This window comes from Rhinopithecus roxellana, chromosome 16 (assembly GCF_007565055.1).
Source record: "Rhinopithecus roxellana isolate Shanxi Qingling chromosome 16, ASM756505v1, whole genome shotgun sequence".
In the NCBI taxonomy this organism is placed as follows: domain Eukaryota; kingdom Metazoa; phylum Chordata; class Mammalia; order Primates; family Cercopithecidae; genus Rhinopithecus; species Rhinopithecus roxellana.
Genome location: NC_044564.1, coordinates 39,449,860 through 39,474,566, shown reverse-complemented (window position 1 = coordinate 39,474,566; position 24,707 = coordinate 39,449,860). Strand labels below are relative to the sequence as shown.

The following is a 24,707-nucleotide window of genomic DNA, read 5'->3' as shown; positions in this document are numbered from 1 at the left end:
TGAAGATATCCAAGGATTTTTTGGGAAAGACTGAATTTGCATTCTGAAATGAGAGCTGGCATCAGTTTAATGAACATACTAATTAAAAAGCTCCCGTTGGCAGCGAGTTTGTGCTTCCTTCCTGTCATGATGGTTTGGGGAGTGGGGTCTGGGTCACCTCTTCTCATGACCTAAGTGCTTTGTGATCACTTACATGGCTTGCCCACTTCCCTCTTCAGTGCCTGGTTCTGGATCCTGGTAGCACCTTCATCTGTGCTTGTGGCCAGGAATGGGCATTGCTGCTACAGCCATGGCCCTGCCCTGCACACATGGATCTACCTTCTGTTCTTTGTGGCCTACCTTCCTCGCTCAGGGAGGCCGCTTCTGCTTGGATTCCAAATGGAAAATGGATCCTCCCCTTGAAGACTGCTTTTCTGTGTAGCAGAGAGCACATTATTTATACTAACAGTAAATCCATGGATTCTGTCTTCTAATAACAGGTTGGTTATTTACTATGTGCCAAGCATTATTAGAAGTTTTTTGCTTATATTAATTCAATTATCATTAAACTCTGTGAAGTACGTGCTATTATTTTCTTCATTTTACAGATAAACTGAGGGACAGAGAATTCAAACCACTTGGCCAAAGCTATACAGTGAGTAAATGATACTATCTTGTGTCAGATCTGGATTTGTAATGGAGGAAACCAAAATATTTCACCTCCAAATATCCTTATTTGACATATTTTGAGGTGGTTGTGCAGAGGGCCTGCAAATAGAGGTAGCCCTGCAAAGCTGTCTTTGCAGGGAGATTTGCATCTGTACAGAATCAGCATGGTGCAGCCAGGTTTTCTTTGAGGCTCACCCTTGTCCAGATCAAGAAAAGATTAACAGAGTCTGATGCCTTAAATTTCTGAAATAAACATTTACCATCTATTCTCTCTGAGGACTGTTACCTGTAAGGTTTCACCTGTATAATAAGACCACATTTGCAAGCCAGACCTCCTCTTCTCTTCCTCCCATAACCTGCCTTGACATCATAACTTGATTTACTGCCACAACCGGTTTTTGGGTGGACTCCAAGCCCACATTTTTTCTGTAACCTTAAGCTGTGTATAGGCTGGATGTGGTGACTCCTGCCTGTAATTCCAGCACTTTGGGAGGCCAAGGCAGGAGGATCACTTGAGGCCAGAAGTTCAAGTTCAAGGCAATGTAGTGAGACCCGCATCTCTACAAAAAATGAAAAGAATTAGTCAGGCATGGAGGCACAGACCTATAGTTCCCGCTACTCAGGAGGCTGAAGTGGGATTGTTTGAAGGACTGCTTGAGCCCAGGAATTTGAGGCTACAGTAAACCGTGATTCTGCCATTGTACTATAGCCTGGGCAAGAGAGTGAGACCCTGTATCAAAGAAGGCTTAAAAAAGATAGTGTAAATGTGTCAACCACCTTACCATTTCTTGGAGATCTTCGTAAGATTCCTATGCACATTAATAAATATGTGTGCCTTTTCTCCAATTAGTCTGTCTCTTGTCAGTTGATTTTCAGTGACTTTTCCAAGGACAAAGAGGAAGTTTCCCCTTTGTGGGTTCCTGTGGCACCCACAGGAATGACTGTCCATCGCTACCTTCTGCTTCACAGTTTCAATTGACTGGCCACTCGCCAAAAGGCAGAAGAGGTTCATGAGTTCCTCTTTTCCTCATTTGCACTTGACCTCTTTCTCATAACACACATCCAGCCATGTCTTCTACATATTTTTTTCCCCAGTAATACATCTGTGCCTCACAGTTGTAAAAATCAAATCAAATAGTAAAAATGTTTTAAAAATGCATCTCAGGGCTGCTTTCCTTAGAGGCTGCTGCTGCACAACACTGAAGGACGCGCATGAAGGTGTGAGAGAGCGGTGTGGCATCTGTCCCATGGTCTGCATGGTTTATACACTTGGTTTGCCAGAAAGCGTCTCAGGTCAGCACAGATGCAGAATTTCTGGTTCAGTGCAGTTGACTGAGCACTTGTGCTTAATGTCCCACCCACAAGAGACCCCACTGAAAATGATTTCAAAAGAGGGAACAAAATGTCACTGCAGACACCACTGGAAGTGAGGTAGCAGGTGGGATTTCACTTTGGGCCAGACTGAAGACTGGTTGAAACAGGGAAGAGGCATGCCCACCAGCACCGTGATGGTTTACCATTGCTGTGCCAACACCTGGAAGTTACCACTTCTGTTCTAGAAATTTCTGAGTAACCCACCCCTTAACTTGCATGTAATTAAAGGTATGTATAAATATAACTGGAGAACAGCCTCTGAGCTGCTACTCAAACACACCGCCTTTGAGGTATCCTGGCTCTGCAGGGGCAGTCACAGAGCTGTAACACTGTTGCTTCAATAAAGTCATTTTTTTTCTACCACCAGCTGATTCTTGAATCCTTTCCTGAGTGAAGCCAAGAACTTTCCCAGGCTAAGCCCCAATTTTGGGGCTAGCTTGCCCTGCATCAAATGGCATTCCTAGCTGCTCTTCCAGAAGGTCTATGCCCTTCCTGGAGCCTCCTCAGTGCCCCCGTTCTGAGGAGGGTGCTGCCGGTTTTCTAACAAAGGATTCCATCCCAAGGTCATCAGGCACCTCTCCCCCTTATCCAGCTAGCTCCAGCCTATACCTCTTACTGCTCAAAAGAGTAGGTCCAACCAATACCTCCAGAAGTGGACCCCATATCAGCCCCTAAAAGTCAAACCTGTGTCCATTGCAGGAAGTAGCTGATGAAAATTGGGGAGCACTTAGAGTACATGTGCTATTTTCTATGTCTGATTTGGCTTTATTTAACAAAGAAAATTTGGCTAGTTTTCAGAGAATCCAGAAAAGTTTATAGAGGAGTTTTTTAAGTTGCCTATGTTCTTCAACTTAACTTGTCATGACTTGCAAGTATTATCATCTACTTGCTGTGCTGTGGAAGAAATGCAGTGGGAAAAGGGTGTGGTTTAGCCAATCAATTATGACAAGGTTAGAGAAATAACTCAGCGAAAATATGAAAGTCCCACTCTGTTTCAGGGTCGTTTGGTTGAGGCACTCAAGAAATATACTAACACAGATCCAGACTCCCCAGAAAGGCAGACTCTCCTGGGTATGCATTTTATTACTCAAGTCTTCCCCTGACATCAGGAAAATGCTACAAAAAGCAGCAGCAAGGGGTCTCACACCCCCATAATCCAACTCTTAAACACGACTTTTGGGTTTACAACAACAGTGACAGAGGAGAAGAAGAGGCAAAACCCTAAGAAATAGCCAAAAAGTGCAATTATTAGCATATGCTTTAAGCCGCCTTCCTCCTCACGGTTACCCATCCCGAGAAAGTGTCACAAGATCAGTGTCTGGAATGCCCAGATGAGAGCCCCCAACTGTTTGGCCCCTGGGCCAGAATCAATGTGCCTACTATGAACAAAAGGGCCATTGACAATGAGACTGTCCTGACTGTCCCTGATGAGAGAGAGAAAAAGTTCCCCATCAATTCTAGAGCTAACCTTCTTCCACTAGCCCCAATGAGCTGCTTTGCTCAAGTAAGTTTATTAGGGATCTTAGATCCTTTACCTGACAGACAGCTTCCTGCAGTGGCAGACTAGAGGCCGCCTGAACATTTTTCTTTAGTGTCCCACTGCTGGGTGAGCTCTCCAGCAGCTCAGAGACTCAGGTCTCCCCTTCAGTAACACAGTTTGCCCCTTGCTTCCTTATTGGCTGCTACAGGATCCCCTTCCCTGCCTCTTCATGTCTTCCATACCTATTGGGGCAAATAAGGTTTGGTCGGGTAGACAGGTCCCAGTTTTGTAAATAATTTGGATCGTGTTATCTTGTATAGGCCCTTTGTTTGATGTGTTTGTTTATGTGTATAGAAGGTATTGTGGCATGTCCTGTGTCTAGCATGCTATCAGATTGGCTTATAAATAAAAGAGCAAGAATAAATTAAACATGTAAGTCTAGTCTGAACTTCTTAGTTTGAAAAGAATGTTGTGTCTTTTACAATTTAACTTTAAGGTAAACCACTGTTGTTTGTAGGTTTTGAACTGGTTAAAATGTCTTTAAATAGCAAGCTTTTTGTATAGTTGAAAACCTTAAAATTGTGAAATGGTTCTCATCTACAGAATGCCATTGTCTGTTGGGAAGTTCAGGATTTCTTGCCTCCTAGGTTTATATAAAATGTACCAGGGAAAATATATTCTTTATTGGGAAAAAGAGTAATTTTTGTCAAATTCAGAAGTCAATGAAGGTGAGGTTCAACTTATGAAGGGACCAGTGAGTGGGGGAAAAAAAAGAGATATAAAGAAAACTCTAGATAAAAAATGTATTTTTTTGCAAGGAAGGATATAGAGTAATTTTATATGAAAAGGATCTTCTATAGTAAACTCTTATCCTAGAGTAAAATGACTGGTTATTTAAAAAAGAGTTAGTATAGGACAAGTCATACTGTCCAAGCATGTGGTGGATGGTATATGTAAGTTGTGATAAGGTTCATAAAGGGGAATTTATGAAAGGAATTTTGTGTGTGATTAAGCTAGCTGTAATGAAAAGAAAATTATGTATAATAGACTTTCTAAAAATAGTCTCCATGTCAAACCAAAGTTTCCTACAGTATTAATTTGCTAAATTACCCAAAATTTTGCTTTTTGATTTTATATTCTATTTCTTTTAAAATCCTCTTGCTTCTCAGAGTCATATAACTGTCTCCTTTAGCCTTTTCATCAGCTCCTGTGACATTTTCTCTTCTGGTTCCGACTGTTATTGTGGCCTGATACTAAAGTGTTTTGTCTTAGAGGTCTGTAAAAGCTGCCTTTTTTTTTTTCCAATATAACTTGATTCTATACTCTTGGTTTTTCTTGATATTTCTAAATTTTCAGTGTAACTAACCAGAAAACTTTCTCAGTTCCCCTGCTACACTCATAATCTTAAATACACTTTTCCTGCATCTGATTAAATTCAAGTATTATGTTTTTCTTCATCAAATTCAACTTTCAGGTTATTTAAGTGGAGTTCCCATATGGAGAGGTAATCACACTGCTAAGAGTATTTAACTTTGGATAAATAAGTAACTATTGCTTACAATAACCTGTAGTTCCACACTGATAAAATATTTTGGGACTTTAACACCTTTGACAAATGCCCTCAGAATTGAATCCTAGTTTAAATCTCTTGCTTGTTGCTAGGGTTTATCAAAGCTATAAAAATTAATCACTACAAGGTTATAAAATATTTTTATAGCTTCCAGTCAGGTCATGAACTCCAGTATCACCACCTCCAGCCCTCTGACAAGTTCCTTATCAGGTGCTATTAACTAATCCATGTGCTGTTAAGTTACAGGGCTTTGATTCCTGGGTATGCATAGCTCATCTGGAGATGGCACCAATTCCTGCCAGTATCTAACATCAAACTCAAGTTAACCAAAGCCTTGTCTTTAAACCTGGGCAAAGGAGACAATCAAAGTAAACTGCTTTCATGAGACACGGAGAAAAGCGTGTATTCATTTAATAATTTTGCCTCTAACTGAATATAACTTGTTCTATGTCTTGATACTAAATAATTTAAATGTTTAGCTACCCATGAGCTTCTGTTGCTGTCATTCTCAAAACTAGGCAGCGTGTATGACCTTTTTGCTTGAAACATTGCTAATTCTCTGTTTTGTTTTACATCTAGAATTTAAAATGATTTAATTCCTTCAGGTCCAGGAACTATAGTGGAATAAGTGGGCATGCAAGATTGCAAGGGCTAGGTTTTAAGGGATAAAATTAATTCAGCCCCTCCAAATTAAAAAAAAGGCACACAGACGCCTAAACAAAATGCTTGTGTTTGGTATAGCTAATTGCTACAAGTCAGATTACAGTAGCTCAATGCACAGGATGTACAGATAAATCAGTTTTACAACCTTATTTTTGGCTTTTAGTTTTTGACTCTCATAGTGCTTAAAATGGTTTTAAGGGCTAATGAGTACCTGCCTACCTCCATTCCCATCTGGCCTAGAATGTTTAATCCACTATGAGTCTTTTGATTCTAAGTCTGTTGGCCAAAGGAAATCCCCCTTCCACACACACAAAAAAATTCTTTAAAAAGCTAATTCAGTCCATGACACAAAACGGGATTGGAGACACCTCACTATGCCCCCTTTACAATTTAGGCCAGGTTCACAAGACCCTTTAAGAATATAGAAATAAAGTATTGCCTCCTCCTAGAAGACTTAGTCTTACTAAAAACTTAAAAAGAAAAATCCTCCAAGGGATTACAACCAAAGTGGAAGGATGCTTGTCAAGTGTTGCTGAGTACCCTACTAATGTTAAACTCCAGGGAATAACTAGTCAGGTACACCTGTCCAGGATTAAACCTATTTCTTACGCATTGCAGGCATAAAATGAGAACACCACGATTACATCTATGAACCTTTAAAAGATCTCCACTACTTAATTAAAAGAATCAACACTCAGCCAGAAGTGGTAATGTGATGCTGTGGATGGGAATAGGCATGTTAATTTTTCTCTTTTTCCTAACTGTAATACTTCTTTTCCATTGCTTTGGCCAACCACGTCTTCCTGGGAAACACCTCTTCTGTGGTTGTTGGGTGTAGAAGCCACTCTAATGCCCAACCAGGCACCATGCTGTCACTGTTGATTCTGTTGGCTCTCTCAATGATCCTGATGCAGTGTGGGTGGGAACATAACTCTATGGTAAATATTTCAAAAATTATGGCATCAGGGAATCATCTTCGTGGTTGCTGGATTTTCCATCAACATCCCCAGGATAGAGAGTTCCACCTTCTGGCCTATCTGGAAAATCTTGCAGCCATATTCCCAGACCTCCTAACTAACCATATGATCCCAAAGTTCCCAGACTCCTACTTGCTATGAGGAACACTCTCCCACCTAATGGATTCCACCTGAACCTCCCCAACCACTATCACCTGCACCTGGGAAGTTGTGTATCTATCTCTCCAGTGCACTAATGATTCTATCTTTTGCGCCTGCTATTGTGTTAATAACCCAAAAGCAGAAGTTCCCCTGTGAAGCTCTGGTCCAACTTTAGTTGCCAAGTTCCCAAGGCTGCACCAAGGTCAATGATATTCCACTTGTGAGCAAGCAGACCATATATGGTGCCTTCTCCCAGATCACAACATGCAGGGGAAGAACAACTGCCTAAGCTGGGAAGGTGGGAGTGCTGCCCACTTCTGGAAAACAAAGATTTCTCAACCACCTCCACTGGAACAGGGGAGGAATAGTTTCATAGACTCAGTTTGGCAGCAAAGGATAGGTCTCATACCCTGTAGGGCCTCTATTGGAGCCCCAACAGGGCTCATTTTTGTTTGTGACCATGAATGGGAAGAAGTCACACCCCATAACCATGGCTGACTCTCCAAGGAGCCACCTGTTCTTTTAGGAGTAGCTTTCCCTTGTATATCAAAAGCTTGAAGCAGAGGCGAATGTATGTTGACCACCCTTGCCTCTTCAGGGGTCACAGTCTATAACCCCATAAGACCCAGGAATACCAGAAAGAAGCAAGCAAGAGGATTAATTCTGGCAGGAATCAGGGCAGCAGTAGGACTAGTGGCATCCAGGGGGGTAGCTGTGCCTACCATCAGTCAACCCTAAAGAGCTTGACTGAAATCCTAGAATCCTTAGCCACCAATGCAGGTCAGGCAGTAAAGGGAATTCAAGAGTCCCTAGACTCTTTGGCAAATGTAGTTCTCGATAACAGACTAGTATTGGATTATTTACTAGCTGAACAAAGTGAAGTCTATGCAGTTATTAGTAAAACTTACTGCACATATATTAACAACTCTGGGCATGTCGAGGTTCACATTCAAAAGATCTATGAGCACGCTACCTGATTACATAGATCTAACTAGGGCACTGAACCCAACTATATCTGGTCCACTATTGAAAGTGCCATCCCAAGTCTCACTTGGTTTTTTATCAATCCTAGGACTTCCGATAGCTGTCTTGTTGTTACTAATCTTTGGCCCTTGCTACTTTAACCTCTTAGTAAACTTTATGTCTTCTAGATTATAACAGTTCCAGGTAAAGACAATGCTGGCACAAGGCTTCAAACACATTCTGTCTACTGATCCAGAGAATAAAAACATCCTGCCTCTTGGCCCCCTAGATAAGGTATCCAGACATTTTTACTCCTCTGATGCTAGGCAGGGCCTATGCCCCTAAAATCAGCAGAAAGCAGTTACAGAAAATGGGCCTTCACCCTTCTGCAACGAGAAGTATCTAATCTCTGAGCAGGGAATGAGGTAAGAGGCAGGACCAGATGAAAGACATCTGGTCTTTCATCCAGACCAGGTGAAAGACTGGCTAGAACAGCGGCTGAAACAGCCACTGAAAGCACCTCTTCATCAAACATGCTCACCAGTGCCATGGTGGTTTACCATTGCAATGGCAACACCTGGAAGTTACTGCCCAAAGAAATTTATGAATAACCCACCCCTTAATTTGCATGTAATTAAAAGCAGGTATGGCTATGACTGCAAAACTGCCTCTGAACTGCTACTCTCCAAACACAACCTATGGGGTAACCCTGCTTTGCAGGAGCAGTCATGGAGCTGTAACACTGCTACCTCAATTAAGCTGTTTTCTACTACAGGCTCACTCTTGAATTCGTTCCTTAGTGAAGCCAAGAAACTTCTTGGGCTAAACCCTAATTGTGGGGGCTCACCTGTCCTGGATCAGGAAGGCATCATCAGCTGCCTAGAGAGGTTCTCTGAGAGCAAAACAAAGAAAATTTTTAGCCAGCAGGGAATCCAAAAGATGACCTCCTCCCTTTGGATGTTTTACTCCAGCAAAATAAAAGTGCAAACAAACAGAGAGAAAGAGAAAGAGAGAGACTTGTATATTGTGTCATAATACACAAAAAAAGTATTTTAATTTGCCAACGGTTATTTCCATAGCTTTAAATATGTTTTTCCATTTCTTTAGTTTTTCACTTTGTTTCTTTAGATTTCATACATTGACTACACATTAATAAAGATGGATCACCTTTTTGCCTCTATTTGCCTTGCCCTTGTCTCCTTTCCATTTTTTGATATGAGTTATTTTTGTCTCTCCATTGGTAATCTTGTAACTCCAAACATCATCCCAAGACTCTATTCCTTGTTTGGTCCATTTTGACATATCTTCAGTGGCCCCTCACATCTCATATCTCATGTGGGAGGAGGGGTTCTAATTTCTACAATTCCCTCTCAATTCTGGTCATATCTTTTATTTTATCAAGTCTTATAGCATTTGAAGTTTGTTTTGGTATCTGTGGCAGACAGAATAGTGGCCTCAGCCATGTCCACCTCAATTCCCTGAACCTGTGAATATGTGACCTCATGTGGTAAAAAGGCCTTTACAGATTACAGATGTAATTAAGTTAGGGACTTTGAGATGGGAGGATGATCCTGGATTATCTGCATGGGCCCGAGGCCATCACAAAGATCCTTATGAGGGAAAAGAAGCAGGCAGAAGAGTCAGAGGCAGAGAAGAGGTGATGATGGAAGCTGAGGTTGGAGGGATTTGGGACCAGAACCCAAGGAATGTGGATGGCCTCTAGCAGCTGGAAAAGTGAAGAGAACATTCTTCCCTAGAGGCTCCAGAGGGAACGCAGCCTGTCACCACCTTGTTGTAGGCTGGTGAGAATTTTATCAGACTTCGGACCTCCAGAATTCTAAGATAACAAAACTGGTGTTGCTGTAAACCACTGGTTGACAACAACCATAGGAAACTAAAACAGTACCATAATTCTGGTGTTCTGTCTATAGGTTATGCTACTATTATGTTTAGGGTGGCTTATGCACGTTCTCTTGTTTCATTTTCTCAACCACCTTGACAATTAGTATACCATGATTTCCATGTTATAGCTGAAAAACCTGAAAATTAAGGTTTAGATACATTGATAAATGTCATATAAGTAATGAGTGGGTATGGGACACATCCCCAGGCCTGTTGAAGATCAAGTCCTGGTGCTTCAGGACCGAGGCTTCCAAAGGGGAGAGATCAAATCTCCCTTACAGGGCTTACTGCCTACCAGGAGAGATATATGGGGGTTGGAGAATGTATAAAAATAAACAAAATATCCAAATGTTCCAAGGGATGGATGGTGTTTTTTTTGGACCACTGCGATCACATTGGCTTTGCATGGCAAAGCCAAACACTGACATCTGGATTAGAGTGAGACAAAGTGAGGCATTTATTGCATGGCACCAGCAAGGAGAATTGGGCAGTTCATGCTTGAGACCTATATTAGTCTGTTCTCTCACTGCTCTGAAGAACTACCTGAGACTGGGTAATTTATAAAGAAAAGAAGTTTAATTGGCTCATGGTTCTGCAGGCTGTACAGGAAGCATAGTGGCTTCTGCTTCTGGGAAGCCTTGGCAAGCTTGCAATCACGGCGGAAGGCAAAGGGGAAGCAAGTGCATCTTACATGCTGGCAGCAGGAGGAGGAGAGAGGGGGAAGGTGCCACACACTTTAAAACAACCAAGTCGTGCGAGAAGGCTAGCATGAGACAGCACTAGGGGGATGGTGTGGAACCATGAAAAACCACCGCCATACTCCAATCACTTCCTACCAGGCCCCACCTCCAACACTGGGAATTACAATTCAACATGAGATTGGGTGGGGACACAAAATTCAAACTGTATCAAGACCCTACCTCCCTTACATGTAAGTATTTTTAAAGGTGAGGGGCCAGAGGTTATAGGCAAAGTTACAAATCAATACATGGAGGCAATACATTGGTTTGACCCAAAAGTTGGGACATTTTCAATGGGGTGGGAGGCCCACAGGTCATGGGTGGATTCAAAGATTTTCTGATTTGTGATTGATTAAGCAAGTGAAACTTTGTCTAAAAATTTGGAAACAGCAGAAATGAATGTTAGCTCTGACTCATGGTTATGACCTCCTCCAGGCCCCTCAGGTAGAAATTTGGAATGAAGAATGGCAGTCAGAGTTCATTCCTCAGCTCTCCCTGATGTGAGGTCAACAAAAGGGAGATACAATAGAAGGGAGGTCTGTGCCAGTAGACACACTGGGTGGGAGTCTAGGTTTCTGAAAAATAACTAAAATACATATGTTAAGATGTTATCTTTAGTTTCTGTAGGGAACCAAACATCTTCTGACTCTACTTCCTTGGCTATTATTTTTAGCTTCTAATTACTTTCTTGCTTATGAAGTTTCTCATTTACTTTTCAGGGCTAGCTAGGTGCCCGGGATTTCCCTCAAAGAAAATCAGGATTTTCCTTTAGTTCCGTGCTTGGTTTAGAGGCAAGGTACCTGGTAGGCCCCTAAGAAGGGTCCCAGCTCTGTCACACTCTGAGGTCTCCTCTCCCTGAAAACTGGGCTAGCTTTGGGAGATGTGAAGACCTGGACTTTCCCTAAAGAGGAAACAACATGACAACAAGAGACTGGCAGAACAAGGTTTGGTGGAGAGTCCTTTGCAGCCTTGCTGGACAGGAGAACTCCCAGGGAGACAGAGTCACCATCCTGGTGGGTCTTCAGGTTGGAAGTGAAGGTGGCTGCTGCGTTCTTCCTCCTTTCCTACATCACATCGCATCTTCTCTTTCTTTTCCATTCCACTTCTTCCTCTTTTGCCCTGATTCAACATTTGCTATTTTATCTCCTATTTCTCTCTGAAATTATATCCCTCTGATTATTTCTCCCTGAAATATCTGTCCTCTATCTCCCTTCTCAAATTTTTTGTCCCTCTAGGTCATCTTCTTAAATGACCAGGCAGAATATGCACCTGCAAAGAAACACTGAGAATTTCCAGACTTTACAGCTGATCTCTTTTTAAGTTTATTTACAAGTAGCTCATAAGTATTTCAATAAATTGTGAAAACAAAGTGTGAACTTGTAGAGATGCCCATTGCAACCAACTTTTTCCTAATATTTCTCACATTTTGCCTTCTAACCTAGGTAGGAGCTCATCATTAATTATGTTTTTTTTATATTCAAAACTTTTGGGAAAAAATTCCTTAATTTCTCTGGTAAACTACATTTCTTGTAAAAAGCAACTTTTTCCTCAGAAACCTGATTAGTTTCCATATTATTTGGATTTATAAAATGACCCTTTCAGACTGAGAATATGACTACATTCACAATTCCATGTATATTTGCAGAACAATTCTATATTGTTATGGTAATAACAAGGCTGCCATCTCTTTGCTATGCAAATTTCATACATTGTAGCTGAGTAAATACTTCCTTTCTGCCTAGTGGATTGATCTGAATAACAAAGATGCAGAATGTAAAGAACATGCAGCTCTGAGTGGTTTGGTTGAAGATTTCTTATAAAGAAATTTTTGGACATAAACTATCACCTTCCCTAAGAGGCTTAGCAGCTGTCTCAGTGGAAACAAGTCCCTCAGGAGCCTGGGATCTCTTGAAACAAAATTCAGTTTTGCATTTGGCAGTAAGTTAAACCTCAAAAGCCTTTCTTTTCTTTTTCTGATGCTTGAATTATAAAGAGGCTGCACCTACTCCCAGCATCAACAGGTCTGTGCACATATGGAAACAGGTCTGCACCACAGGCTATGCTCATTGGCAAAAATGGTCACTTTACTTGCAAATATAGACAAAGGGGCCCATCTTTGGTCTAAACTTTTAGCCAGCTGCTTCTATGGTGAGGCAGAGGTAGACAGTGTTTTGGGGATATGTCTATCTTTGTATAACGAAGGAATATGCCCATCTTTGCATAGTGAAGAGGCCAGAGAGGTAGCCTCTTCATTATGCAAAGATAGATATATTTATTTTCTATTGCTGCTGCAACAAATTATCCTAAACTTAGTGGCTTAAAACAACACAAATGTATTATCTTACAGTTCTGCAAACCAGAAGTGTGACGTGAGTCTCATAAGGCTGAAATCAGGATGTTGGTGGCTGTATTCCTCTCTGGAGTCCTTAAGGGAGAACCATTTCCTCAGTTTCCCCAGTTGGTAGAGGCTGCTTGCATTTCTTAGTATGTGGGCCTTTCCTCCATCTTGTTGACAAAAAGAGGCAACTCTGTAAAATATTTGAAGAGACTCTGAACCACATGGCAGTGACCATGGCCCATGGCATAGCCCCAGGAGGTCCTGAGAACATGCACCTAAGGTGGTAGGGCTACAGCTTAGTTTTATGCATTTTAGGGAGACATATGATGTATTAGTCTGTTCTCACACTTCTAATAAAGACACACCTGAGACTGGGTAATTTATAAAGAAAAGAGATTTAATTGACTCACAGTTCCACATGACTGGGGAAGTTTTACAATCATGATGAAAGGCAAGGAGGAGCCTTAAATCACATCTTACATGGTGGTAAGGAAGAGAGAGCTTGTGGAAGGGAACTCCTCTTTATAAAACCATCAGATCTTGTGAGACTTATTCACTATGACGAGAACAGCATGAGAAAGACCTGACTCCATGATTCAATTACCTCCCACTGGGTCCCTCCCATGACATACGGGAATTGTGGGAGCTAAAATTCAAAATGAGATTTGGTTGGGGACAGAGCCAAACCATATCATAAGACATCCATCAATACATGTAAGATGTACATTGGTTGGGACCAGAAAGGTGGGAAAACTTAAAGTAGGAGGTTTCCATGTGGATTCAAAGATTTTCTGACTGGCAACTGGTTGAGTTTATCTAAATACTTGGCATCAATAGAAGGGAGCATTTGGGTTAAGATAAGAGGTTGTGGAGACCAAGGTTCTTATTATGCAGATGAAGCCTCCAGGTAGCAGGCTTCAGAGAGAATAGACTATAAATGTTTCTTATTGGACTAAAATTTGTGCCAGACTCTCAGTTAATTCTCTCTTGGATCAGGCAAAAGACCTGGAAAGGGAAGGGGATTCTCTACAGAATGTAGATTTTTCCCACAAGAGATGGCTTTATGGGGCTATTTCAAAACATGTCAAATAAATATATTTTGGGGTAAAATACTTTGATTTTGTTCAGGGACTGCCATCTGTCATAAAGGTTCTTATTGTTACAAATAATCTGTTCTGCCAGTATTAAGGTCTCTGTTTTAATGTTAAGGCTGATCAGCTGTGCCTGAATTCCAAAGGGAGGCGGGTATAACGAGGCACATGTGACCACCCATCCACCTCATGGCCTGAACCAGTGTTTCAGGTTTACCTTAGAGTGCCCTTGCCAAGAGGAGGGGTCCATTCTGTTGATGAAAGCCTTAGAATTTTATTTTTGGTTTATAATCTTCAAAGCCAGCAATGGCTAGTCAAACCCTCCTTACCTCACATCACTCTGACTTTGAAATCTTCTGTCTCCCTCCTTCACTTTAAGAACCTTAGCAATGAAGCACTTCAGGAAATACCACCCCTAACACATGCCACTTTCATATGCTGATTACTTCAAACTGAGGGCTCGACTCATGGGGAAGAACAAATGCAGACAAGGGCTTTCTCTGAGTTCCCCTTGTCTGCTTAAAGACAGATCTCAATTGTCATGAATTCCCTCGCTGGGAATCTTATCAACCACAGATGAACTCTCCAGGGAAGATGAACACCATGCCCGGAGTGACTATCACGTGTTCTTCTGCCAGCTGCTTTTATTACCTAAGAGGCTTTTATCTTCATAACAAGACAACCTTGACTCACCATACAATTCCTCCCATAACCCTCCATGATTTATGTTAACACCACCCCCACCCATGCCAGAAACCCCAAGCCCCTATCGCTTTTTGTAGTGCAGAATGCTATAAAAACATCAACCATGGAGTCCCATATTTGGTGGGACTCCCATGTGTATATACAGATATGGTTTGGTTCTGTGTCCCCACACATATCTCATCTTGAATTTTAATCTGAATTGTAATCCCCACATGTTGGGGGAGGGATCTTGTGGAGGTGATTAGATCACAGGGGCATTTCCTCCATGCTGTTCTTATGATGGTGAGTGAATTCTCATGAGAGATGATGGTTTCATAAAGGCTTTTCCCACCTTCACTCTGCACTTCTCCTTCCTGCTGAAGGTGAAGAAGGTGTGCTTCTTCCCATTTGCCTTAACCATGATTGTAAGTTTCCTGAGGTTTTCCCAGCCATGTGAAACTGTGAGTCAATTAAATGTCTTTCATAAATTACCCAGTCTTGGGCAGTTCTTTATAACAGCGTGAGAATGAACTAATACCATAAATTAGCACCAGGAGTGGGGTGCTGATATAAAGATACTCCAAAATGTGGAAGTGACTTTGGAACTTGGTAACAGGCAGAAGGTGGAAGAGTTTGGAGGGCTCAGAAGAAGACAGAAAGACGTGGGAAAGTTTGAAACTTCCTGGAGACTTGTTGAACATCTTTGACCAAAATACTGATAGTGATATGGACAATGGCATTCCGACTGAGGTGATCTCAGATGATGAGAAATTTGTTGGGAAATGGAATAAAAGTAACTCTTGCTATGCTTTAACAAAGAGACTGGTGGCATTTTGCCCCTGCCCTAGAGATCTGTGGAACTTTGAACTTGAGAGATATGATTTAGGGTATCTGGGGGAAGAAATTTCTAAGTGGCAAAGTGTTCAAGAGGAAGCAGAGCATAAAACTTTGGAAAATTCGCATCCTGATAATGCAATAGAAAAGAAAAAAACCTATTTTCTGGGGAGAAATTCAAGCTAGCTGGAGAAATTTGCACAAGTAACAAGGAACAAAATGTTAATTGCTGAGACAACGGGGAAAATGTCTCCAAGGCATGTCAGAGACTTTCATGGCAGCCCTTTCCATCACAGGCCTGGAGAACTAGGAGAGAAAAATGGTATTGTGGGCCCATCCCAAGGCCCCGTTTCTCTATGAAGCCTTGGAACATGGTGTCCTGTGTCCCAGCTGCTTTAGCTTCGGCCATGGCTAAAAGGGGCCAACATACAGCTCAGGCTGTTGATAAGAGGGTGCAAGCCCCAAGCCTTGGTGACTTAGATGTGGTGTTGGGCCTGTGGGTACACAAAAGTCAAGAATTCAGGTTTGGGAACCTCCACCTAGATTTCAGAGGATGTATGGAAATACACAGATGTCCAGGCAGGAGTTTGCTGCAGGGACAGAGCTCTCATGGAGAACCTCTGCTAGGGCAGTGTAGAAGGGAAATGTGAAGTCAGAGCCTCCACACAGAGTCCCCACTGGGGCACTGCCTAGTAGAGCTGTGAGAAGAGGGACACTGTCCCCCAGACCCCAGAACGGTAGATCCACTGACAGCTTGCATTGTGTGCCTGGAAAAGCTTCAGGCAGTCAACACCAGCCCATGAAAGCAGCTGGGAGGGGGGCTGTACCCTGCAAAGTGACAGGGGTGGAGATGCCCAAGGCTGTGGGAGCCCATGTCCAGATAACTCAAGATATGTGCAAAAGTAATTGCAACCTAATACATTGACATAAGGCATATTAATGGGGAAAAAGCATTTCAATTATGTACATGTATTAGTCCATTCTCACGCTGTTCTAAAGAACTGCCTGAGACTGGGTAATTTATAAAGGAAAGAGATTTAATTGTCTCACGGTTTGGCATGGCTGGGAAGGCCTCAGGAAACTTAAAATCATGACTGAAAGCAAAAGGGAAGAAAAGCTTCTTATTCACATGCCAGCAGGAAGAAGAAGTGCAGAGCAAAGGGGCAAAAAGCCCTTTAAAACACCATCAGATCTCAAGAAAACTCACTCACTATCATGAGAACAGTATGGAGTAACCATCCTCATGATCTAATCAACTCCCACAAGGTCCCTCCCCCAACACTTGGGGATTACAATTTGGATTACAGTTCAAGATGAGATTTGAGTGGGGACACAGAGCCAGGCCATATTGTTCTGCCCCAGCCCCTCCCAGATCTCATCCTTCTCACATTTCAAAACACAATTATGCCTTCTCAAGAGTCTACCAAAGTCTTCACTCATTTCAGCATTGACCCAAAAGTCGAAGTCCATAGCCTCATCTGAGACTAAACAAGTCCCTTCTGCCTGTGATCCTATAAAATCAAAAGTAAGTTAGTTACTTAGTAGGTACAATGTGGGTACGGGCATTGGGTAAATACACACATTCCAAATGGGAGAAATTGACCAAAACAAAGGAGCTACAATGTCCAGAAGTTACTCAATGTGGTCTGAAAGGGGGAGGAACCCTTAGTTCCAGGAATTTCCCGCCCCCTTCCCTGAGAGCTCAAGAATAATCTGACCCTTGTTTAGCATGTGATTAAAAAAAAACCATAAAAATAGTGAACCAGCAGGCTTCAGGGCTACTATCCCTAAGGAGTAGCCACCCTTTTATTCCTTTACTTTCTTAATAAACTTTCTTTTACTTTATCAGCTCGTTCTTGAATGCCTTCCTGTGTGAAGCCAAAAACCCAGGTGGCCTCCCAGGCTAAGCCCTAATTTTGGGGATCACCCTATAATCCATCCTGGGGCACAATTCCTCTACAACCATGGACTAAAGAAAAAAGTTGTCTGCTCCTAAAATACAATGGTGGCATAGGCATAGGATAGCAGATAAAGATATTCTCACTTAAAAAGGGAGAGAATTGAAGGTAAAATGAGTTACTATTTCCAAGCAATTTCAAAATCCAACCTGACAAACTCCATAGGCTTCAAGACCTTTGAATAATTACCTATGGTCCTTGGCTCTGTCCTGAGCTCACAGCTCCATTCTCTGAGTTTGATGGTCTTCCCTCTGTGAGGTTTTTTTTCTTTTATAATCACGAAAGGTAGCACATGCTTGCAGCTGAGCAGTTTGCAGCTGATCCCTGTTTCCTGTCTGGAGAAGCATGAAGGTCCATCAGCCTTCTTTTAGTCTGCTCTCTTTGACTTTTTTTTGGTTCATGATCGCTGTATTTCTACTGACATTATATTCTCGGAAACTTTGTAGGCCTCTTGTATGTGTCACCAGGATTCACTTCATTAAACAGAGGCTCCTCCACAGATCATTCCTAAGTAATCCCATATCTATTTTTGGCATCTGCTGAGATAACTAAGGGGAATCTATAAATCATACCCTAAATTTCTCAAAGATTGAATATTCTGACATCCTGATCTTTCTCTGATAGTAGCAAGAGGTTGTGCGGCTACATTCCTGAATTTTTCTCTAGAGCATTATTTTTTAACAGAGAATCTCTTCACTTTAGCATCATTTGAAATTTTGAAAAGTTGCAAATTTTACCAATTGTCATGATCTCGTCTGACTGCTCCCCTTCCATGCTTTTTAAAACGTTCTTCCCTCAATTTATTTATTTTCTTTCATATTTTACATTATGCAACAAGAAGTAACCAGGCTTTGTCTTAGAAACTTTGAACATCTCAGATAAGGAAACAAGTTTGTTGCTTAAAGTGTCACTTTCTGCGTAATTATAGGACAAAATTTAGCTGATCTTTCTGTCACCATACCACAAAAATCCCCTTTTCTCTAGTTTCCAATAATACATTCCTCACTTCCTTCTGCACCATCCCCAGAAGCACCCTTAACATACATATTTCTACCACCAATCTATTTCTGATGATGTAGGTGATGACATACATCTAGATGACGTATATTTTCTCCACCCTACTCCTCACTTCCTTCTGAGTCATCCGTAACAGAGTCATTAATGCTTATATTTATATAGGTCTGTACAAGGCCGTCTAACTTTTCCTATTACATTCCTCAAAATTCTTCCTGCCTCTTTCCCAATTCCAAAATGATTTCTACATTTTTAGGAATTTGTTATAGTAGCACTCCACCTCCAGGTACTGAAATCTAATAGTTGCCTATTGCAGCTGCAAAAATTATTTGTTTATTGCAGCAGCAGTTAGTGACTTAAAAGAGCATTAATTTATTGTCTTATGGTTTTGTAGGCCAGAAGTCTGACAAGAGTCTCATATGATTAAAATTAAGATGCTGGCAGGGACGCATTCCTCTCTGGAGTCTCTAGAGGAGAATTCATTTTCCTGCTCTCCACAGCTTCTAGAGTCTGCCTGCTCTTATTGACTCATTGCCCGTTCTTCATCCTCAAAGCCAGCAATGGTGCTGCATCCTTATCACATCAGATCACTCTAACGCTGACCCTCCTGCTGACCTCTTTCCTTTCTAAGGACACTGGACTTCCCTGGATATTTCAGGATAATCTCTCTATTTTAAGGTAGGTTGATGAGCAACCTAATTCTGCTTTACCATGCAATATAACGTATTCTCAGGTTCCAGGAATTAAGATGTGGCCACTTTTTTGCAGAGGTAGGGTGCCTTAATCTGCCTGTTGCATAAGATACGTAAAGACGAAGGTTTTACCCACACTCCTGGGAGACATGAAATTAAAAACATTGCCTTGGGAGTAAAGCTAAATGCACCCGCCACCATACCCAGCTACTTTTTTGTATTTTTAGTAGAGACAGGGTTTTGCCACATTGGCCAGGCTGGTCCCAAACCTCTGACCTCAGGTGATCTGCCTGCCTTGGCCTCCCATAGTGCGAGGATTACAGGCATGAGCCACTGCACCTGGCCCATGTTAACCTTTTATAGCCATACCCACTTTCCTCCTGTCCCCAGTCCTTGACACCCTGCAACCACTACTATGTGCTCCATTTCTATAATTTTGTCATTACCAGGATGACATGTAAACAGAATCACACAGTGTGTAACATTTTGGGATTGGTTTTCCTCACTCAGCATAATTCTCTGGAGATTCATTGAGGTTTTTATGTGTATCAACAGTTCTTTTTATGGCTGAGTAATATTCCACGGTATGGCTATTTCACAGTTTTTAAATCATTCGCCTATTGAAGGACATCTGGGTTCTTTCCAGTTTGGGGCTATTATACATAAAACTGCTATGAACATACATATGCAGGTTTTTTTGTGGAAATAAGTTTTACTTCTCTGGGATAGATGGCCAGGAGTAAAGCTTCTCGGTCACATGCTAGTGCATGCTTAGTGTTTTGTTTTTGTTTTTGTTTTTGTTTTTTTGATATGGAATCTCATTCTGTTGCCCAGGCTGGAGTGCAGTGGCATGATCTCTGTTCACTGCAACCTCTGCCTCCTGGGTTCAGAGAATTCTCCTGCCTCAGCCTCCCAAGTAGCTGGGACTGCAGGCACATGCCACCATGCCAAGCCAATTTTTTGTATTTTAGTAGAGAGGGAGTTTCACCGTGTTGCCCAGGCTGGTTTCAAACTCCTGAGCTCAGACAATCCGCCCACTTTGGCCTCCCAAGGTGCTGGGATTACAAGCATGAGCCACCGTGCCTAGCCCGTGCATTCTTAGTTTTAAAAGAAAATGCCAAACTGGTTTTCAGTGTGTCTAGACCGCTTTACATTCCTATCAGCAATGTGTGAAAGATCCAGTTTCTCTACATCTTTGACAGCATTTGGTGTTGCCACTACATCTCATTTTAGCCATTCTGATGGGTATGTAGTAACATCTCATTGTGGTTTTAATTTCCTTAATGGCTGACTATGCTAATTTTTTAGCATGCTTATTTGTAATCTGTGTATCCTCCTTAGTAAAATGTCTGTTTATCATTTGCCCATTTTCTGGTTGTAATGTTTGCATTTTTTAACTGTTGAGTTTTGAGAGTTTTTATACATCCAAAATACTAATTTTTTGTTGAATATGTGGCTTTTAAATATTTCTTCCTACTTGTAGCTTGCCTTTCATCCTCTCTAACGAGGTCTATTGCAGAATACAAGTTTTTAATTTTGATGAACTTCAGTTTACCAATGTTTTTTTTTTATGGATCATACTTTTGGTCTTAACTTGAGGAACTCCTTGCCCAGCAATAGATCTTAAAGATTTTCTGATTTTCTCCTACTTTTTTTGGAATAATTTTACAGTTTGACATTTTATAATTTAAGTCTTAGATTCATTTTAAGTTAAATTTTACATTATGTATGAAACTTAGTTCTTTTTTTTTTTTTTCAGACAGAGTTTCACTATGTCACCCAGGTTGGAGTTCAATGGTGCGATCTCCCCTCACCGCAACCTCCACCTCCTGGGTTCAAGCGATTCTCCTGCCTCAGCCTCCAGAGTAGCTAGGATTACAGGCATGTGCCACCACGCCCAGCTAATTTTTTTTTTAATTTTATTTTTAGAGATGTGGTTTCACCATGTTGGCCAGGCTCAAACTCCTGAACTCAGGTGATCCACCTGCCTCGGCCTCCCAAAGTGCTGGGATTACAGGCATGAGCCACCAGGCCTGGCCTTAGTCGTTTTCACACTTGGGTATAAAAAATCAGTTGGACATATTTGCATGATTTTATTTGTGGATTAGGTATTCTAGCACATTGATCTATCTGTGTTGATCTCTCTGCCAAATCTATATAGCCTTGATTAGTGTGACCATAAAGTGACTCATAATTCTCTCATGTTAGTCTTCATTTTCAAAATTATTTTAGTTATTTTTGTTTCTTTGTATTTTTCACATAAAATTTAAAAATAATCTTGTCTCTATAATGAATGCGGTTGGGATTTTGATAGAAATTGCCTTAAGCCTATGAATCAATTTGGGGAGAAATGACATCTTTACTATGTTGAGTTTTCCAATCCATGAACACAGGATGCCTCTTTATTTATTTAGATGTTGTTTTTCTTTCTTCATTGTTGCGTAGTTTTTCGCATAAAAATTCTATACAAGTTTTGCTAGAGTTATACTTTAGTATTGAGACAGCCAAGTATAAAGGGGTCTCTGAAGAACTTTGGACTGGCCCGCGGACTGGAAGAATGGGGTGCAGCTGTGGGAAGTTGGCGCCCTTTGCAGCGGGGAGAAGCCTGGCCTTTCCTGTTCAGGGTGGTACCTGAGATTCAGTCTGTGAGGTGGGAAACTGGCTAGCAGGACTCTCGCTTTCCTGAGAGTCCCTGTTTCCTTTTTGCCCAATAAATCCCATTTTTCTCACCCTTCAAAGTGTCTGCAAGCCTAATCTTCCCTGGTTGTGTGACAAGGACCCTAAGGAAAAAGTCCTACAACAGTATTTAGTTTAGTTTTTTTTTTTTAAGCAATTATAAATGGCGCTGTTCATTGTTAGTATAGGGAAATACAATTGATTGTTGCGTGTTTATGTGAACTTACTGACTTTACTTACTATTTCTAGTCATTTTTTGGTAGGTTCTTGGATTTTATAAATAGAAAATTATGTCGTCTACAAGTAAAGAAAGTTTTATTTTTTCCTTTCTTATCTCTATGTATTTTATTTCCTTTTCTGTCCTTAGTGCACAGCCTAGAACTTCCAGAACTAACAACTGTTGAAACACAGTGTGAGAGTGGACATCCTTACCTTGTTCCTGATCTTGGTACCTGGCCTCAGACACTGCACCCAGTCCCTCCCATCAGATGCTATTGCTGAAAGCAACGGGTAAGGCTAGCACAAGTTCAGAGGATGTGGACATAGCCTCCCCCTCTCGAAGAAAGCAGCAGCCAAGCCTCCTTGCAAAGAGGTATGGAGATGAGATTCACTGGGGGCCAGCAAGGCAACAATCTACCACCTGCTACATTCTGACCCCAATGACTCGCATCCCTGCCCAAGATTCCCAAAGTCTCCTCTTGTCCTAGCACTGGGTCCCTACGCGTTTCAACAAGCCTGAGATGCGATGTGACAATCTCCCACTTTGTTGTCTGGGTACAGCAATAAAACCCAAGCTCCCCAAGTCTACCAAGGAAGGCCGCTAACTTTGGGAAGGGGTCTAAAAATAATTTTACAGTTATGCCCAGTGTGTCAATATAGTTAATGCTCACCTTAAATATGTAGTCACGCAGCCAGCTGAAGGCAGCGCAGTGACTCACCTTCTCCCAGTGCGGCAGGACTTTCCCTGATGAGTGATCAATGCTCTCCATTAAAGGCTTCCTGTTTCCTTCTGACCCTGAAAAGAGTATGCAAGAGCTACACATTCTGTGCACAGACAAAGAACAACACTCCACGGTGAATTGCTTTTATAACCCTTGGCATTATTTTCCAGTGAATCGTATCCTGTAAACAGGAACCTCATGAGAAAACATAAATGAGCAATAATCATTTCCTATATTGGTAATCAGGTAAAAGTCCTGATTCAATTTCCAATTGCTTTAACATGCATAAAACTTTCAGTGCATCTGTATCAGAAAGGCAATTCCTGGATTCATGATATATGTGTATACACACATATACATACATAATGATACACACACATAATGATAAGTATACATATATACATGATATACATATACACATATACATAATGATATACATACATATCTACCTAATGATATACACATATACATACACATATACATTCTTAATGATGCACACATGCACATTATATGTTCAGGTATCATATGTACACAATGACATGTATACATCTAATGCATATGCATATGTACATAACGGTAACATATGCATACATGGTTATACACATACATATATAATGAGATATACATATATACATACATAATGATACACACACACATATATACAGACATCCATCATACACATATACACAGGTTTTGGGGTTCTAATACTTTTCAATTTTAGCTAGTCACCATTTTTACAGAAACATACACATGCATATTTGGATGGCTCACTTTTAGGGCTTCAGACAAACCACTCTTCAAGCTGTCAGCTATGTCTTTCTGAGAGGGCCAGTGTTTCCTAAGTGGATGTTTGGAGATTGCAACCATTTAAAAAATGGCAGTGAAATGAATGGCAGTAAAAATAAAACGGCAGCAAAAATAAACGGAAGACACCCTGTGGTGAAATAATTTGGAAGTGAATTCTATAAGCACGGTGCAGATGGTAGGACAGCTTCGTTTCAAAGGAGATGATCAACCTCCACGGAGTCTGTTACCATCGCTCAGGCGAGGGTGTTTAATTACTTCATTATTGACACAAAATATTTTGCAGATTAGGGAGTCTCACCTAGTGTAATGGGCTCTCACCTGGGGTGACAGGGCTCTCACCTGGTGGTCTCACCTGGTGTGACAAGGCCGCCCCGGTGGTTAAGGTCTCACTTCGTGGTCAGTTTTTTTTTCCAGTATTCCAGTTAATGTTGATCAGTGTGAAAAAATTATTAAAACTAAAGCTACCTATTGGTTAACACACTATTAGACTGCAGGGCCTGTAATGTGTAGTATAGGGGGAACCCTATTGTTTGTGCCATGGAGGAAACAAACATTTTTGAAGTATTTTTCAAATAATTAATTTTTAAAACACTGTAGGCTTTTGGTTCCAATCTATGCAATCAGAAGGATCGTCCCTCTAAGGAATGAATGGGTGGTTACCTGGAAAAACATAGAGGGAGTTTTAACTGTAAAAGCTAACTTTACATCTTGAAAGCTGAGTTTGCAGGCCTAAGAGTAGAGTTTATTTTAAGCCTAAGAAAGAAAGAACTCAGGATATGATGTAAGGGAACTCTTCACGCTACAAGAAGCAGCATAGAGACACTCTGGATTAGAGACGTGAGAGGAAGGCAAGGAAGTTGGCAGGTGGAGCGCATGGGGTGGGGAGGAGGGAGAACTAGGGTAGAAGCAGCCAGATGGCTTCGTGACTGTGTGAGGCTCTGTGCAGGGTTGTGGAATATGGGGAAATCCCATTGGAGGGTTTGAGGTTGTGGCTCCTCACCCTCGGGCTGCAGTGTGTGGCTCTGGGAAATTTCACAAGCCCCTGGGGCCTTGATGCTGTGTGGCTGCAGAGAAGGGTACACGGTGTGGAGCAGGTGACCACGGCCAAGAGCAGGTAGGAAAGCAGCTCTGAAAGAGGGCTCCTTTCTGGGTACCTTTTGCAGATTCATTGCTGTTTAGCAAATATGAATGCAAATTCAAAAGATTAATGAGTT

The 24,707-nt window shown here is 41.5% G+C and overlaps 1 protein-coding gene across 13 annotated transcripts in view; it reads left to right on the top strand.

The window, feature by feature from the left end:
• Window positions 1-24,707, top strand: part of DIRAS2 (DIRAS family GTPase 2) — a 158,450-nt gene that overhangs the window by 31,903 nt on the left and 101,840 nt on the right. For 4 of the 13 annotated variants that reach the window (XR_004054099.1, XR_004054100.1, XM_030920425.1 and 1 more), the window contains exons 3-5: window positions 588-634; window positions 18,772-19,055; window positions 22,113-22,255. The exons of 1 other annotated variant lie outside the window; for it this stretch is intronic. The gene's annotated coding sequence lies outside the window, so the exon portion shown is untranslated. Of the gene's footprint in view, window positions 1-587; window positions 635-18,771; window positions 19,056-22,112; window positions 22,338-24,707 lie in introns of all 13 variants that reach the window. 8 more of the 13 variants (XM_030920422.1, XM_030920424.1, XM_030920430.1 and 5 more) reach the window with 5 other exon arrangements.